Here is a 19,867-nt window from a genome sequence, read left to right on the forward strand (position 1 = left end):
TTTGTTTTTGAACTTATATGTCTAACCCCAATGAAAATCTTTTCACTTCCCTCTCACCTCTTGCTACCACCCTCTATGTTTTCAATGGTAACAACCTTCTCTAACGCATTTGTTAATTTTAAGAGACCCACTGCTTTCAACTATCATTATATTTGTCTGCTGTAAATATTATTAATTGATGTAGTTCCCCTAACTCTCAGTTCTGTATTATTTTATCCATTTTTCTCCATGAAAATATGGGTCAGTTGGTTTTAAGGCTTAATAAAAGCATTATATACCTTTTGTTTAGTTTTATTTTTCCCAATTTCAGAAACTGATCTCTGATATATACATCAGAAAGAGCACAAACACATAAAGGCAATTTTTGGTTAAAGTTCCAAACAGGTTATTATCATATAGTAAGACAAGTAGAATTCTTTCCAGACTGTGACTGTGCTCCTGCAAAAGGAATGCTCCGTAGAGGAGATGCCACTTCCCCAAACTCCCTAATTCATCCATTTTTCAGACACATTTCAATATGAATGACACTGAAAAATCCATTCCTGAGAATGGAAACTAGATGAACTTTTGAAATCTGGGTAGGCTCCAAAATCTAACTAAGACAGCTCCAACTGAGTGGCCTTGTTCAGGGACAATTTAGCCATATTTTTAGATACATCAGATTGATGGCAAGAAAAGCCAAAATGAACATGTGAAATGACAGAAATATTTGGCCAAATGTAACCTGTAATTTTATTTTCCCTGTATCCTCCAGCATATTGAGGATGTTATGCAGTGGGAGCGGATAAATAAGTACTTATTCCCAGCTGGCTCTGCACTTGAGAAGCCCTGGAGCTATGACAAGGGATTTAAAACAAATAAAACCAACTACAACAATGAGGAATAAGATAAACCTTCCTCTCTTCTCATGTTGTCCTGGCTAAAATTGTCATTTAAGTGTCCAAACAGCTGTGCCTATGCTGGGTTGCCAGCTGATTAAGAGTAAATCTGCTTATAAGAATCAGTTTAAATCTAACTGAGGGCTTACTATGGATGAGTTTGATAGCTCATTTCCTGCATCTCCATCTCTTTATAAGGCTGTTTATCTCACTTATCAGTGAGGAGTTAAATAATTTTGCAGTACAATAATAGTAGTAGTCATAGTAGTAACAATAAAAATGTGTTATAATTTATTGAACATGATGAAATAGGCACTGTTGTAGATCCTCTATGGACACTATCACATTTAATTCTTATATCAATCCTTTGATGCTAGTCCTATTTATTATTGTTTCAGAGGGAATTTATTAAATTGCCTAAAGTCACATAGCTAACAAGAACTGGAACAAGGATTCAAGCCCAGCCCATCTGGTTGGAAAATACACTCTCAATCTAAACTAAACTATAGAAATAACTATATCTTACAATACCCTCAACTCTCACCCATAAGCTTGGTAATTTTTTCTTTACTTTAGGTGTTGTAACTTAGCAATTTCGAATGCAGCTTTCACCCTACAGAGAGAAAGCAGACTTTCCTAATGCCAAGTAGAAATCTGCCCTTGAGTATATTCATGGGTGTTGTCATGGCTATGTAGGCCTTTCCATAATAGAGGTGGGAGGCTTCTGGAGAACCCCAGAGCCAGAATCCACAGGGCATCAGTTATGTCACAAATAAGTATAAAGCAGCTGAATTCACATAATTCCCCTTTCAATGATTTCCATCTTGTTCTCACATAAGGAACAAAAGATGTTTCAATGTCCAGTTCAGGTGGGAAAACCCAAGGATTTCCCTGCAGTCCCTTGGAGGTTATAGGTTAAGTAAAAGGGTGAGAAAAAAGAACTGAAAAGATAACAAACAAAACAAAACAAAAACAAAACAAAAAACCAAGGACCCTAAATGAGCATCACAGCAGTAACACAGAGCACATTTCCTAGAATTCACAGCCAAAAAAATTCTGACAAGCAAATGAATTTCCATATTATTTGAATCAGGTGGCCGTAAATGGATAGCTAGCTGTTTCTCACCAAAAATGGCAATCCTGCTCTGGCCCTGAGAGATAACACACAGTCCTGAACTACACAGTTGCTTCAGCTGTCTCACAATAATTGATGTACATTAGGCTATTATCATTGTGAAAGAAGTTATTATTTTTTTTTCCCTGTGACAAATCTAAAAACCCATAGAAGAAAACCACTAGCTTGTCTAGGTATAAAAGCCATTACCTTTGTTGTCTGCATTTGAGACACAGACACTGGTTTTCAAAACAGTTAAGACATTTAGGATATATGCAATGAGATTAGCCTTACTTGATGGCAATGTAATTACTCTGTTTATTCGTTTTAATGATCCTATAAAAGAGAATGAGATATGATGCTAGTGCAGAACAAGGAAAGGGATCTGGAAAGGCAAGTGTGACATTCCTTAGAAGCAGAATATGAAGCTGGTGAGCACAAGATAAGCCAGGATTTGTTGGATGCAGCTCCCTGTCTTCTACCGAGTATGGAAACCAAGTGGATCAGGAAATGACCTTTCTTGGCAGGCATCTTTTGTAGCCCTGGCCCGGTCAATACAGTGACTCATCTTTGATGGAGAAAATCTGTAATCATTGCTTTTGGATAATGCTTAATTCTATCTACTTTTGTTTTACAAATTGAACCACATAACAATTAGAGACAGGCTTTGAGACTTTTAGCAGTTATTTAATTCAAACTTCAACCCCAGGGCAGAAATCTCTTTCCAGAACAATGCTGATCAATCTTACCCAGTATCTGGTTAAATATTGTTGCTGATGAGTCAGCTTTACTTTTGGAAGCATCCTCTCCAACATTTGGGTTTGTCTAATGGTTATAACATCTTCCCTTAAACTGAGTAGAAATTCATGTCACTGAAACATTCATTCGATCAGTTCTAATTCTTTCTAAGCATTCCATATTAACTTTAGTTTGTTGTGCTTTATCTATTCCTACTTTGAATGCACCAGACATATTATCCTTTAGATTTTTCCTCCAAAAACAAAATTCACCCATTTAAGAAGAAGATTATTGTAGAATTAATGTGTGGTAGAAACTGGGGCTACTACAGTGAATAAGAGACATGGTGTGTTACACAGTTTATGGCTTAATGTGGTTACAGAGAAGTAAACAGTTTTGTAAATTATGATAAAATGCACTAGGTGCTATTATAGCACTTGAGAGGGGAAGCTATTTAGGCCTAGCACTTCACATTTCCTCATGTATGTGGTTTACAGATCTCTTACCTCTCCAGATACATTCTAAGTTGTCAATTGTCCCTTTTAAATAGTTAAAAATAATCTAATACTGCAATGTGGACGTACTATCTACCTTAACTGAACACCCTAATATATTTTAGTGAAGTGGCCTAAAAAGTTACTTTTCTTTTATAATAATGCCTTTTTTCATATGAACCTTTATCCAATTAGATCTATGTTATGGGTGCAATGGGGGTGGGATGAGACAGAAGTCCAAGAGGGAGGGGATATATGTATACATATAGCTGATTCACTTCGTTGTACAGCAGAAATTAACACAACATTGTAAAGCAATTATACTCCAATAAAAACAAAATCTATGTTGCCACACATGTATTATACTATGTGTTAAAATCCAAATCCTAGATAATAACATTTATCTTTGTTTAAGTTTGTCATATGGATTTGGGCCAAGAAATACAACCAACTTGACATTTATCTTCTATTATACCACATATTAATCATATATTTCATTCTTAAATGGCCAATAATACCTTCTATGATGTTATCTATTGTAAGATTAAAGACCTACAGTCCCACAATTAATCTTTGCATTTTTCCTCCTCCCTGCCTTTCTTTTTCAACATTTGTTTCTACCCAGTGTCTATAAATAGTACAATGAACATTTAAAGACCTACGTATGGCATTATCACACATACCTGAATATATACACAAATATGTAGATACAGATTATTTTTAAAAGATCAAATTGATAGAAACAATGATAATAACAAAAACAAAGGTAAATAATAGTATTGAAGCTATTTTCTATCATGTTTTGAAAATCTGATTTCTAAAAGATTATTACTAATATTTAATGCTTTGCCTTCATATTTTAAAAATATTTTCTGAAACATTTCCACATAGCTTTTTTCTGTCCTTCTACCTATCCATGGGATTAATTGAAGCCAAATATTATCATTCTTATTTCATAAATAAAAGCTGAGCTATGAAATACCAAAAAGCCAAAGTCACACAGAGTGGTAGTAGAGCCAAGACTAATAACCATACTCCTGACACCCAGTGGACTTTAAATATACTATAGCATAATCAGATTTCAAGTATGTGTGAATATACACTTATAAGCAAAATCATTACACTTGGTTTTCTTATTATTGATAATTTCATGCCATTGGTTAATGATAGAATAATAGCTCAAGGCCCTCCAAAGCCCCCTCCAGGCTGTGTGGTTCCTTGGGGGCATAGGAGGGAGACCGGAGAGATCAGGAGAGGCAGGTGGGAGGGACCCTGCAGGAGGAGTGGGAGAGGAGCAGAGGGTGATTGCCCTGCCCACTTGGACCTGGGAAGCCTGCTGAACTCCCAGCTGATCCCCTGCCCTCCAAAACCCACTCCAGGCCTCATGGGTCCTTGGGGTCATAGGTGGGAGGCCAGGGAGGTCAGAAGAGGCAGGCTGGAGGCGCCCTCCCATATTGGAGGAGCAGGAGAGGAGAGAATGGCATTTGCCCCATCCGCTCAAGCCCAGGAATCTTGCTGGGCTCCCAGGTGAGGTCCCTTGCTGTCTGAGACCAGGGGTGGGGGGTACACCTGCACTCCTTCTGTTCCTTGAGCATAAGGCCCACCCACCACAGCCCCCAGGGCCTTTTCCAGCCCAGTGGGTACTGAGCATTGGCCCAGCCCACTGCCCAAAACTTACCCTTGCTTAGGCCCTGGCCCTCCACAGCCAAGGCTTTCCCCCACCTTTTATTTTCTGTTCCCTCCACTTTTTTACTATTGTGGTACTGATATACCTTCTGGTTGTTGATTCATCTATATTTTTAGTTTTATATTCTTTCTAACATATCTGTTAGTTTCCTAGTCTAAATTTATTTTTTACTTTGTTATTGTTTTTTTTCTCTTTGTTTGTTTGTTTTGCCATCCCACGTGCTTTGTGGGATCTTGGTTCATGAGCCCAGGGTCAGGCCAAAGCTCCTGCGGTGGGAGCTCTGAGTCTGAACTACTGGATTAACAGAGAACCTCAGAACCCAGGGAATATTCATCAGAGTGGGGTCTCAAGGAATTCCTCATCTCAGCACCAAAACCACACTCTACCCAATAACCTACAAACTCCAGTCTTGGAAGCCTCAGGACAAACAACCAGTAAGATAGGAACACAATCCCACTCTTAAAAAAAAAAAAAAAAATCAGAGAGCCAAAAAGTATGTCACAGATGAAGGAGCAAGGTAAAAACCTACAAGATCAAATAAATGAAGAGGAAATAGGAAATCTACCTGAAAAAGAATTCAGAGTAAAGATAGTAAAGATGATCCAGAATCTCAGAAATAGAATGGAAGCACGGATTGAGAAAGTACAAGAAATGTTTACCAGAGATCTAGAAGAACTAAAGAACAAACAAATAGAGATGAACAACACAATAACTGAAATGAAAAATACACTAGAAGGAATCAATAACAGAATAACTGAGGCAGAAGAACAAATAAGTGAGCTGGAAGACAAAATGGTAGAAATAACTGCTGAGGAGCAGAATAAAGAAAAAAGAATGAAAAGAATTGAAGACAATCTTAGAGACTTCTGGGACAACATTAAATGCACCAACATTCGAAATATAGGGGTCCAAGAAGAAGAGAAAAAGAAAGGGATTGAGAAAATATTTGAAGAGGTTATAGTTGAAAACTTCCCTAACATGGGAAAGGAAATACTCACCCAAGTCCAGGAAGCACAGAGAGTCCCATACAGCATAAACCCTAGGAAAAACACACCAAGACACATATAAATCAAACTAACAAAAATTAAATGCAAAGAAAAAATATTAAAAGCAGCAAGCAAAAAACAAAATATAACATACAAAGGAATCCCCATAAGGTTATCAGCTGATTTTTCAGCAGAAACACTTGAGGCCAGAAGGGAGTGGCAGGATACAATTAAAGTGATGAAAGAGAAAAACCTACAACCAAGATTACTCTACCCATCAAGGATCTCATTCAGATTCCATGGAGAAGTCAACAGCTTTCCAGACAAGCAAAAGCTAAGAGAATTCAGCACCACCAAACCAGCTTTACAATAAATGCTAAAGAAACTTCTCTAGGCAGGAAACACAAGAGAAGAAAAAGATCCACAAAAACAAACCAAAAACAATTAAGAAAATGGTAATAGGAACATACATATTGATGATAACCTTGAATGTAAATGGATTAAATGCCCCAACCAAAGGACACAAACTGGCTGAAAGGTTACAAAAAAAAGACCCATATATATGTTGTGTACCAGAGACCCATTTCAGACCTAGGGACACAAACAGACTGAAAGTGAAGGGATGGAAAAAGATATTCCATGCAAATGGAAAGCAAAAGAAAGCTGGAGTAGCAATACTCGTATCAGATAAAATAGACTTTAAAATAAAGACCGTTACAAGAGATAAGGAGGGATACTACATAATGATCAAAGGATCAATCCAAGAAGAAGATATAACAATTATAAATGTTTATGCACCCAACATAGGAGCACCTCAATACATAAGGCATATGCTAACAACCATGAAAGGAGAAATCAACAGTAACACAATACTAGTAGGGGACTTTAACACTCCACTTACACCAATGGACAGATCATCCAAAATGAAAATAAATAAGGAAACACAAGCTTTAAATGACCCAATAGACCAGATAGATCTAATTGATATTTATGGAACATTCAACCCCAAAGTGGCAGAAGACACTCTCTTCTCAAGTGCACATGAAACATTCTCCACCATAGATCACATCTTGGGTCACAAATCTAGCCTTGGAAAATTTAAGAAAATTGAAATCATATCAGACATCTTTTCTGACCACAATGCTATGAGACTAGAAATCAATTACAGGAAAAAAGCACAAATACAATGAGGCTAAACAGTGTGTTACTAAATAATCAAGAGGTCACTGAAGAAATGAAAGAAATAAAAAATTTCATAGAAAGAACTGACAATGAAAACACGATGACTCAAAACCTATGGGATGCAGCAAAAGCATTTATAGCAATACAATCTTAGCTCAAGAAACAAGGAAAATCTCAAATAAACAATCTAATGCTACATTTAAAACAACTAGAGAAAGAAGAACAAAGAAAACTCAAAGTCAGTAGATGGAAAGAAATCATAAATATCAGAGCAGAAATAAATGAAATAGAAATAAAAAAAAATAGCAAAGATCAATAACACAAAAGCTGTTTCTTTGGGAAGATAACCAAAGTTGATAAATTCTTAGCCAAACTCATCAAGAAAAAAAAGGGAGAGGATGCAAGTCAATAAAATTAGAAATGAAAAAGGAGAAATCACAACTGGCACTGCAGAAATACAAAAGATTATAAGAGATTACTACAAACAACTATATGCCAGTAAAATAGAACCACGAAGAAATGGACAAATTCTTGTAAAGGTGCAATTTTCCAAGACTGAAACAGGAAGAATCAGAAAATATAAACAGACCTATAACAAGTAATGAAATTGAAACCATAATTAAAAATCCTCCAACAAACAATAGTCCAGGACCAGTCCCTTCACAGACGAATTCTATCAAACATTTAGAGAACTAACACCCATCCTTCTGAAACTCTTCCAAGAAATTGCAGAAGGAGAAACACTCCTAAATTCATTCTACAAAGCCACGATCACGCTGATATGAAAACCAGAAAAAGATACCACAAAAAAAGAAAATTATAGACTAATATCCCTGATGAACATAGTGCAAAAATCCTGAACAAAATACCAGCACACAGAATCCAACAGCACATTAAAAGGATCATACACCATGATCAAGTGAGATTTATCCAAGAGATGCAATGATTCTTCAATATATGCAAATCAATCAATGTGACACACAATATTAACAAATTAAGGAATAAAAACCATATGATCATCTCAATAGATGAAGAAAAAGCTTTTGACAAAATTCAATACCCATTTATGATAAAAACTCTCCAGAAAATGGGCATAGAGGGAACATAACTCATCATAATAAAGGCCATATGTGACAAACCCACAACAAGCATCATACTCAATGGTGAAAAAATGAAAGCATTTCCACTAAGATCAGGAACAAGACAAGGATATCCACTCTTGCCCCTCTTATTCAACATAGTTTTGGAAGTCGTAGCCACAGAAATCAGAGAAGAAAAAGAAATAAAAGGAATACAAATTGGGAAAGAAGAAGTAAAACTGTCACTGTTTTCCAATGACATGATACTATACATAGAGAATCCTAAAAATGCCACCAGAAAACTACTAGAGCTAATCAATGAATTTGGTAAAGTTGCAGAATACAAAATTAAGGCACAGAAATCTCTTGCATTCCTATACACTAATGATGAAAAATCTGAAAGAGAAATTAAGGAAACACCCATTTACCATTGCAACAAAAAGAATAAAATACCTAGGAATAAACCTGCCTAAGGAGGCGAAGGATTTTACTCAGAAAACTACAAAACACTGATGAAAGAAATCAAAGATGACATAAACGGATGAGAAATATACCATGTTCTTGGACTGGAAGAATCAATATTGTGAAAATGACTATACTACCCGAAGCAATCTACACATTCAAGGCAATCCCCTTCAAACTACCAACAGCATTCTTCACGGAACTAGAACAAAAAACTTTACAATTTGTATGGAAACACAAAGGACCCCAAATAGCAAAAGCAATCTTGAGAAAGAAAAACGGAGTTGGAGGAATCAGGCTCCCTGACTTCAAACTATACGACAAAGCTACAGTAATCAAGACAGTATGGTACTCGCACAAAAACAGAAATATAGATAAATGGAGCAGGATAGAAAGCCCAGAGATAAGCCCACGCACATATGGGCATCTAATTTATGACAAAGGAGGCAAGAGCATACAGTGGAGAAAAGACAGCCTCTTCAACAAGTGGTGCTTGGAAATCTGGACAGCTACATGTAAAAGAATGAAATTAGATCATGACGTAACACCATACAGAAAAATAAACTCCAAATGGATTAAAGACTTAAATGTAAGACCAGACACTATAAAACTCTTGGAGGAAAATATAGGAAAAACATGCTATGACATAAACCACAGCAAGATCTTTTTTGACTCACCTCCTAGAGTGACAGAAATAAAAACAAAAATAAACAAATTGGGAGTTAATCAAACTTAAAGCTTTTGTACAGCAAAGGAAACCATAAACAAGACAACCCTCAGAATGGGAAAAAATATTTGCAAATGAACCAACTGAAAAAGGATTAAATCTCCAATATATACAAAGAGCTCATGGAGCTCAATATCAAGAAAATAAACAATACAGTTAAAAAATGGGCAGAAGACCTAAATAGACATTTCACCAAGGAAGACATACAGATGGTCTAGAGGCACAAGAATAGATGCTCAATATCACTAATTATTAGAGAAATGCAAATCAAAACTGCAATGAGGTATCACCTCATGCCGGTCAGAATGGCCATTAGCAAAAAATCTAGAAACAACAAATGCTGGAAAGGGTGTGGTGAAAATGGAACCATCCTGCACTGTTGGTGGGAATGTAAATTGATACAACCACTATGGAAAACATGGAGGTTCCTTAAAAAACTAAAAATAGAACTACCAAATGACCCAGCAATCCCACTACTGGGCATATACCCTGAGAAAACCATAATTCCAAAAGAGACATGTACCACAGTATTCACTGCAGCACTATTTACAATAGCCACGACATGAAACCAACCTAAATGTCCATTGACAGATGATAAAGAAGATGTGGCACATACAATGGAATATTACTCAGCCATAAAAAGAAACGAAATTGAGTTATTTGTAGTGAGGTGGATGGACCTAGAGTCTGTGATACAGAGTGAAGTCAGAAAGAGAAAAACAAATACCGTATGATAACGCATATATATGGAATGTAAAAAAAAAAAAAAAAAGTTACTGATGAACCTAGTTCCAGGGCAGGAATAAAGAGGTATTCATAGAAAATTGATTTGAGGACATGGGGTGGGAGGGCAATGCAGGGGTGAAGAGAGAGTAGTATCAACATATATACCCTACCAAATGTAAAGTATTGGCTAGTGGGAAGCAGCAGCATAGCAGGGAGATCAGCTCGGTGGTTTGCAATGACCGAGAGGGATGGAATAGGGAGGATGGGAGGGAAGGTCAAGAGGGAGGGGATATGGGGACATGTGTATGAATATAACAACAAAAGAAACTAACACAGTATTGTGAAGCAATTATACTCCAAAATAATAATAATAAGACCTCAAAAGCAAACAGTGTCCCCTGCTAGATCAAATGTTATATGATTAACTGAGAGAGTATATAGTGAATTTGATTATGTTGGATTTTAAGCAATTATAGAAGTGACAAATACATGCAAAATTCAGCAGGTACAAATTCAGAAGTTTCAAGATGGTCTGCATTGTATAAAGTATAATGAACTTCACATTTCTTGGAAACCTTTCCATGGTTAATAAAAGTTAATCATTCCTTAAATAAAGCTATGTGAGCACTTCAACATACTATAAAGGAGTTAAAATCAAACCACTCTAATTTCTACATTTTTCTTTTGCTCCTTTCTAATAGGAGAACTATAAACTTGAACCTTCAATAATATCAGAGCCATTGATGTGGCCATTAATTTTTAAAAGGCATTCTATAGCATACTAATTGTTGAATCTAGAAGCTCTCCATTGATACTCCATTTAATAAACAAGCAAGCCAGACACATTTATTTTAAAGTTCAGGTTTAATTAAAAGATAAAACTAGAGTGAGAGAATGGCAATGGAAAGAGGAATGTTGAAATTTTTTGCTTATTATTACAGAGCAGCTGCTCTTATTTTTAACTAATCTCCATTAATGTCAAATAAAAAGGTAGAATTCTTATAGGTTTTTGCACTTTCCTTGTTACCTGCTTCCCTCGGGAAATTGCTTGCATTTCCTCATTCTGGGTTGAAATTCTGTATGAGCTCTTTATTGTCTGGCTGAAAAATTCTGAGAAGTAGTTGTCGTAGAGTTTATTTTTGAAATTAAAACACTCTCATTTAATTAGCAATATTTGCTAAACACCTCTGTTTTAGGTTTTGGGGTATTAAGCAGTGAATAAACAGACCCAAAAAACCAAAAACAAACATACAAACAAACAAAACAAACAAAAAGTCCTACCTTGCTGGAACTTACTTTATAATGAATGTACATTTCAGACTCAAGTACAGCTACATATGAATATTAAAAATTTAAGACTAACAGAGAGCTAGTCTGTTAACTATTAAGACTAACAGTTATTTTTTTTGCAGAAAAAAAAACTGATTACATTTTCAAAGATTGTGTTTGGATGTCTAAAATTTTTCAGTATCTGCTTTCAGTACAAAGATAAGAAAGGCCTTACATTGGTACAGGAGAAATGTGAAGAAGGAGAAAGTTGTAGAGTGGAACTAAAATGTGTCTGTAAAATGTGCCAGGAGAAACTAGCTCCCCAAGGCTTGGCTCTCCCAGGGTTTCTTAGTAAATAAGCCACATGCCCTCAGAAGCTACTGAGTTGCATCACGGTCTTCCCCTTTCCTAAAGTCTCCAGGATATAGATAGAAAGAAGAATGAAAACTAGTGGAGAGTTCCCTGGTGGTCCAGTGGTTAGGACTCAGAACTATCACTGCCATGGCCCGGGTTCAGTCCCTGGCCAGGAAACCAATAATCTGTAAGCCGCGTGGCTTGGCCAAAAAAAAAAAAAAAAAAATTAAAACTACAGAAATAGCCCTGTATGAATTTCTGAGCCCATATGTTCCTTAAGGATGAAAAATATACAATTCATGTAAGAGAATTTCTTTTTGAGATAAAATATACCACATTTTCTATTAATATTAAGTTTAAAACATATGCAAATACTACCACGTAAAAGAATGTAACAAAACATGAGAAGGAAAAGACCTACAATAACAAACCCAAAACAATTAAGAAAATGGTAATAGGGAAATACATACTGATAATTATCTTAAATGTAAATAGACTAAATGCTCCAACCAAAAGACATAGACTGGATGAATGGATACTAAAACAAGACCCATATATATGCTGTCTACAAGAGACCCACTTCAGACCTAGAGACACATACAGACTGAAAGTGAGGGGATGGAAAGAGATATTCCATGCAATGGAAATCAGAAGAAAGCTGAGTACCTATTCTCATATCAGACAAAATAGACTTTAAAACAAAGACTATTACAAGAGACAAAAAAGGACACTACATAACGATCAAGGGATCAATCCAAGGAGAAGATATAACACTTGTAAATATCTATGCACCCAACACAGGAGCACCTCAATACATAAGGGAAATAATAACGGCCATAAAAGGGAAAATCAATAGTACCACAATCAGGGTAGGGGACTTTAACACCCCACGTTCAACAATGGACAGATCATCCAAAATGAAAATGAATAAGGAAACACAAGCTTTAAATGATACATTAAACAAGATGGACATAATTGATATTTTTAGGATATTCCATCCAAAAACAACAGAATACACTTTCTTCTCAAGTGCTCATGGAACATTCTCCAGGACAGATCATAGCTTGGGCCACAAATCAAGCCTTGGTAAATTTAAGAAAAGTGAAATTATATCAAGTATCTTTTCTGACCAAAACGTTATGAGACTACATATCAATTACAGGAAAAAATTTGTAAAAAATACAAACACATGGAGGCTAAAAAATACACTACTTAAAAACAAAGAGATCACTGAAGAAATCAAAGACGAAATCAAAAATTGCCTAGGAACAAAAAACAATGAAAACACGATGACCCAAAACCTGTGAGATGTAGAAAGCAGTTCTAAGAGGGATACAATCCTACCTTAAGTAACAAGAAACATCTCAAATAAACAACCTAACCTTACACCTAAAGCAATTAGAAAAAGAAGAACAAAAAAACCCCCCAAAGTTAGCAGAAGGAGAGAAATCATAAAGATCAGATTAGAAATAAATGAAAAAGAAACAAAGGAAACAATGGCAAAGATCAAGAAAACTAAAAGATGGTTTTTGAGAAGATAAAATTGTTAAACCATTAGCCAGATTCATCAAGAAAAAAAGGGGGAAGACTCAAAAGAATACAATTAGAAATGAAAAAGGAGAAGTAACAACTGACACTGCAGAAATAAAAGGATCACGAAAGATTACTACAAGCAACTCTATGCCAATAAAATGGACAACCTGGAAGAAATGGACAAATTCTTAGAAATGCACAACCTTCTGAGACTGAACCAAGAAGTAGTAGATATATGAAGAGAACAATCACAAGCACTGAAATTGAAACTGTGATTAAAAATCTCCCAACAAACAAAAGCCAAGAACCAGATGACTTCACAGACAAATTCTATCAAACATTTAGAGAAGAGCTAACACCTATCCTTCTCAAAATCTTCCAAAATACAGCAGAGGAAGGAACACTCCTAAATTCATTCTACGAGGCCACCATCACCCTGATACCAAAACCAGACAAAGATGTCACAAAAAAAGAAAACTACAGACCAATATCACTGGTAAGCATAGATACAAAAATCCTAAACAAAATACTAGCAAACAGAATCCAACAGCACACTAAAAGGATCATATACTATGATCAAGTGGAACTTATCCCAGGAGTGAGGATTCTTCAATATATGCAAATCAATCAATGTGATACACCATATTAATAAATTGAAGGAGAAAAACCATATGATCATCTCAATAGATGGAGAGAAAGCTTTTGACAAAATTCAACACCCATTTATGATAAAAACCCTCCAGAAAGTAGGCATACAGGGAACTTCCCTCAACATAATAAAGGCCTTATATGACAAACCCACAGCCAACATGGTCCTCAATGGTGAAACACTGAAACTATTTCCACTAAGATCAGGAACAAGACAAGGTTGCCCACTCTCACCACTACTATTCAACATAGCTTTGGAAGTTTTAGCCATGCAATCATAGAAGAAAAAGAAATAAAAGGAATCCAAATTGGAGAAGAAGAAGTAAAACTGTCACTGTTTGCAGATGACATGACACTATACATAGAGAATCCTAAAGATGCTACCAGAAAACTACTAGAGCTAATCAATGAATTTGGTAAAGCAGCAGGATACAAAATTAATGCACAGAAATCTCTTGCATTCCTATACACTAATGATGAAGAATCTGAAAGTGAATTTAAGAAAACACTCCCATTTACCATTGCAACATAAAGAATAAAATACCTAGGAATAAACCTACCTAAGGAGACAAAAGACCTGTATGCATAAAATTATAAGACACTGATGAAAGAAATTTAAGATGATATAAATAGATGGGGAAGTATACCATGTTCTTAGGTTGGAAGAATCAACATTGTGAAAATGACTATACTACGCAAAGCAATCTACAGATTCAATGTAGTCCCTATCAAACTACCCTCGGCATTTTTCACAGAACTAAAGAAAAAATTTCACATTTGTATGGAAACACAAAAGACCCCAAATAGCCAAAGCAATCTTGAGAAAGAAAAACGAGGTTGAAGGAATCAGGTTCCCTTACTTCAGGCTATACTACAAAGCTACAGTAATTAAGACAGTATGGTACTGGCACACAAACAGAAAAATAGATAAATGGAACAGGATAGAAAGCCCTGAGATAAACTCACACACATATGGTCACCTTATCTTTGATAAACAGAGGCAAAAATATACAATGGAGAAAGGACAGCCTCTTCAATAAGTGGTGCTGGGAAAACTGGACAGCTACATGTAAAAGAATGAAATTAGGACACTCCCTAACACCATACACAAAAAATAAACTCAAAATAGATTAAAAACCTAAATGTAAGGCCAGACACTATCAAACTCTTACAGGAAAAAAAAGGCAGAACACTCTATGACATAAATCATAGCAAGATCCTTTTTGACCCACCTACTAGAGAAATGGAAATAAAAACAAAAATAAACAAATCAGACCTAATGAGACTTAAAAGCTTTTGAACAGCAAAGGAAACCATAAACAAGACCAAAAGACAACCCTCAGAATGGGAGAAAATATTTGCAAATGAAGCAACTGACAAAGGATTAATCTCCAGAATTTACAAGCAGCTCATGCAGCTCAATATCAAAAAACCAAACAACCCAATCAAAAATGGGCGGAAGACCTAAATAGACATTTCACCAAAGAAGATATACAGACTGCCAACAAACTCATGAAACCATGCTCAACATCATTAATCATTAGAGAAATGCAAATCAAAACTACATTGAGATATCATCTCACACCATTCAGAATGGCCATCATCAAAAAATCTACAAACAATAAATGCTGGAGAGGGTGTGGAGAAAAGGGAACCCTCATACACTATTGTTAGGAATGTAAACTGATACAGCCACTATGGAGAACAGTAATGGAAGTTCCTTAAAAAATTAAAAATAGAACTACCATACGACCCAGTGTCCCACTACTGGGTATATACCCTGAGAAAACCATAATTCAAAAAGAGTCATGTACCACAATGTTCATTGCAGCTCTATTTACAATCGCCAGGACATGGAAGCAACCTAAGTGTCCATCGACAGATGAATGGATAAAGAAGATGTGGCACATACATACAATGGAATATTACTCAGCCATAAAAAGGAACGAAATTGAGTTATTTGTAGTGAGGTGGATGGACTTAGAGTCTGTCATACAGAGTGAAGTAAGTCAGAAAAGAAAAACAAATACTGTATGTTACACATATATATGAAATCTAAAAAAAAAAAAGGTCATGAAGAACCTAGGGGCAAGACGGGAATAAAGACGCAGACCTACTAGAGAACGGACTTGAGGATACGGGGAGGCGAAAGGGTAAGCTGTGACAAAATGAGAGAGTGGTAGTGTATATATGGATATATATACACTACCAAATTTTATATAGATAGCTAGTGGGAAGCAGTTGTATAGCACAGGGAGACCAGCTCAGTACTTTGTGACCAGCTAGAAGGGTGGAATAAGCAGGGTGGGAAGGAGGCAGACGCAAGAGGGAAGAGATATGGGGAAATATGTATATGTGTAACTGATTCACTGTGTTATAAATCAGAAACTAACACACCATTGTAAAGCAATTATACTCCAATAAAAATGTTAAAAAAATGTAACATTTTATTAATTTTTTAAATCTATGGAATCACAATGTTAAAAAATTCATTAAAGGAGAAAAAAGTTAGTTTTATTCACATAGTATATTAAAACAGCAAAGAAATGGACCACAAACCACTTAATAAAGTGTTTTTACAAATATAATCTAATTTGATCTTCAGTACAAGCTATTATAATTATTATTTTATAATCATCCTTCTACACACGAATCAGAAAGCTAACTGATTGAATGGCTTACCCAAGTTGATAGAACTAATCATTACCCAAGTCAGAACTCAAAACTCAGGTGTAACAGCTCCAAACCACACGGAATTTCCACTGATCGATATAGCTTTTCAAGTGACTGATCAATGCAGAAGGTTTTATTTTGTTTTGCTTTAAAAATCTTTATTGGAGTATAATTGCTTTACAGTAGTGTGTTAGTTTCTGCTTTATAACAAAGTGAATCAGTTATACATATACATATATCCCCATATCTCTTCCCTCTTGCATCTCCCTCCCTCCCACCCTCCCTATCCCACCCCTCTAGGTGGTCGCAAAGCACTGAGCTGATATGCGGCTGCTTCCCACTAGCTATAGGTTTTACATTTTCCCCTGGCCATTTTGGTTGGTTGTTCTGTAATCACAATAGCCTGCAATGTAATATGGGCTTGCTCTGCCTCTGAGCAACAAGCTCTTTACCAGAACCTTAACTGGAAGTTGAAGCAGTAAAAATGTGAATGCAGCAAAGTCTAGATTCCCTGTAATGAATCTACTGTTAGGAGGCAGTAGGTGTGGGGTTAAGAGCACAGGATTTGAAGTTAGACATACATGAGTTCCTATCCCTATTCTTGTAACTATGGGCAATGTAAGAGTAGAAATCTTAATTGCTTTCTCAAGGCTGCAATTTTCAATAATAATTATAATAATAATGCATAACTCATAACATCATGATGGTTAAAGAACATATAAACAAGTACACAGGTATCTGGAAGATGGTGGAAGAGTAAGACACGGAGAACACCTTCCTCCCCACAGATACACCAGAAATACATCTACACGTGGAACAACTCCTATAGAAAACACAGTGAATGCTGGCAGAAGACCTCAGACCTCCCAAAAGGCAAGAAACCCCCCACGTACCTGGGTAGGGCAAAAGAAAAAAGAATAAACAGAGACAAAAGGATAGGGACGGGACCTGCACCAGTGGGAGGGAGCTGTGAAGGAGGCAAGGTTTTCACACACTAGGAAGCCCCTTCGCGGGCGGAGACTGCGGGTGGCGGAGGGGGAGAGCTTTGGAGCTGCGAAGGAGAGCACAGCAACAGGGGTGCGGAGGGCAAAGCGGAGAGATTTCCCCACAGAGGATCAAGGCCAACCGGCACTCGCCAGCCCGAGAGGCTTGTCTGCTCACTCGCCGGGGCGGGCGGGGCTGGGAGCTGAGGCTTGGGTTTCAGTCAGAGTGCCGGGAGAGGGCTGGGGTTGGCGGCGTGAACACAGCCTGCAGGGGGTTAGTGCTCCACGGCTAGCCGGGAGAGAGTCCGGGGAAAAATCTGGACCTGCCGAAGAGGCAAGAGACTTTTTCTTACCTCTTTGTTTCCTGGTGCGTGAGGAGAGGGGATTAAGAGCGCTGCTTAAAGGAGCTCCAGAGACGGGCGCGAGCCGTGGCTAAAAGCGCGGACCCCAGAGACGGGCAGGAGACGCTAAGGCTGCTGCTGCCACCACCAAGGGGCCTGTGTGCGAGCACAGGTCACTCTCCACACCCCATTTCCGGGGAGCCTGTGCAGCCCGCCACTGCCAGAGTCCCGTGATCCAGGGACAACTTCCGCGGGAGAACGCACGGCACGCCTCAGGCTCCTGCAACGTCACGCCGGCCTCTGACGCAGCAGGCACGCACCGCACTCCGTGCCCCTCCCTCGCCCAGGCCTGAGTGAGCCAGAGCCGCCGAATCAGCGGCTCCTTTAACCCTGTCCTATCTGAGCAAAGAACAGACGCCCTCCAGCTACCTACACGCAGAGGCTGCGCCAAATACAAAGCTGAGCCCCTGGGAGCTGTGCCAACAAAGAAGAGAAAGGGAAATCTCTCCCAGCAGCCTCAGGAGCAGTGGATTAAAGCTCCACAATCAACTTGATATACCCTGCATCTGTGGAATACATGAATAGACAACGAATCATCCCAAATTAAGGAGGTGGACTTTGACAGCAAGATTTATGATTTTTTCCTCTTTTCCTCTTTTTGTGTGTATGTGTATGCTTCTGTGTGAGATTTTGTCTGTATAGCTTTCCCTCCACCATTTGTCCTAGGGTTCTACCCGCCCTTTTTTTTTAACTTTTTTTCTTAATAATTATTTTTTATTTTAATTATTTTACTTTATCTTCTTTCTTTCTTTCCTTCCTTCCCTCCTTTGGACAACGAATCATCCGAAATTGAGAAGGTGGACTTTGAGAGCAAGATTTATGATTTTTTCCCCCTTTTCCTCTTTTTGTGTGTATGTGTATGCTTCTGTGTGAGATTTTGTCTGTATAGCTTTCCTTCCACCATTTGTCCTAGGGTTCTATCTGTCCGTTTTGTTTTTTTCTTTTTTTTTTTTCTCTTAATAATTACTTTTAATTTTAATAACTTTATATTTTATCTTACTTTATTTTACTTTTTCTTTCTTTCTTTGTTTCCTTCCTTCCTTCCTCCATCCCTCCCTCCCTCCTTTCTTTCCAGCTTGCTTGCTTTCTTTCTTTCTTTATTTCTACCTCTATAAATTCTTTCTACTTTTTCTCCCTTTTATTCTGAGCCATGTGGATGAAAGGCTCTTGGTGCTGCAGCCAGGATTCAGTGCTGTGCCTCTGAGGTGGGAGAGCCAACTTCAGGACACTGGTCCACAAGAGACCTCCTAGCTCCACATAATATCAAATGGCAAAAATCTCCCAGAGATCTCCATCTCAACACCAGCACCCAGCTTCACTCAACGACCAGCAAGCTACAGTGCTGGACATCCTATGCCAAATAACTACCAGGACAGGAACACAACCCCACCCATATGCCTAAACTCATAATAAGTCCACAGACACCCCAAAACACACCACCAGACGTGAACCTGCCCACCAGAAAGACAAGATCCAGCCTCATCCACCAGAACACAGGCACTAGTCCCCTCCACCAGGAAGGCTACACAACCCACTGTACCAACCGTAGCCAATGGGGAGAGACACCAAAAACAACAGAAACTACGAACCTGCAGCCTGCAAAAAGGAGACCCCAAACACAGTAAGATAAGCAAAATAAGAAGATAGAAAAACACACAGCAGATGAAGGAGCAAGATAAAAACCCACCAGACCTAACAAATGAAGAGGAAATCGGCAGTCTACCTGAAAAATAATTCAGAATAATGATAGTAAAGATGATCCAAAATCTTGGAAATACAATAGACAAAATGCAAAAAACATTTAACAAGGGTCTAGAAGAACTAAAGATAAAACAAACACCAATGAACAACACAATAAACGAAATTAAAAATACTCTAAATGGGATCAATAGCAGAATAACTGAGGCAGAAGAACAGATAAGTAACCTGGAAG

General features: G+C 37.4%; 1 long non-coding RNA gene across 1 annotated transcript in view; it reads right to left on the reverse strand.

Moving 5' to 3' along the window:
• The window catches only part of LOC137205690 (uncharacterized), a 149,346-nt gene extending 131,221 nt beyond the window's left edge, over positions 1-18,125 (reverse strand). The window contains exon 1 of the long non-coding RNA XR_010934259.1: positions 17,887-18,125. This is a non-coding gene — a long non-coding RNA (uncharacterized lncRNA). The remainder of the gene's footprint in view (positions 1-17,886) is intronic.
• Positions 18,126-19,867: the final 1,742 nt, after the last annotated feature.

The sequence above is a fragment of the Pseudorca crassidens genome, chromosome 14 (genome assembly GCF_039906515.1).
Source record: "Pseudorca crassidens isolate mPseCra1 chromosome 14, mPseCra1.hap1, whole genome shotgun sequence".
Classification (NCBI taxonomy): domain Eukaryota; kingdom Metazoa; phylum Chordata; class Mammalia; order Artiodactyla; family Delphinidae; genus Pseudorca; species Pseudorca crassidens.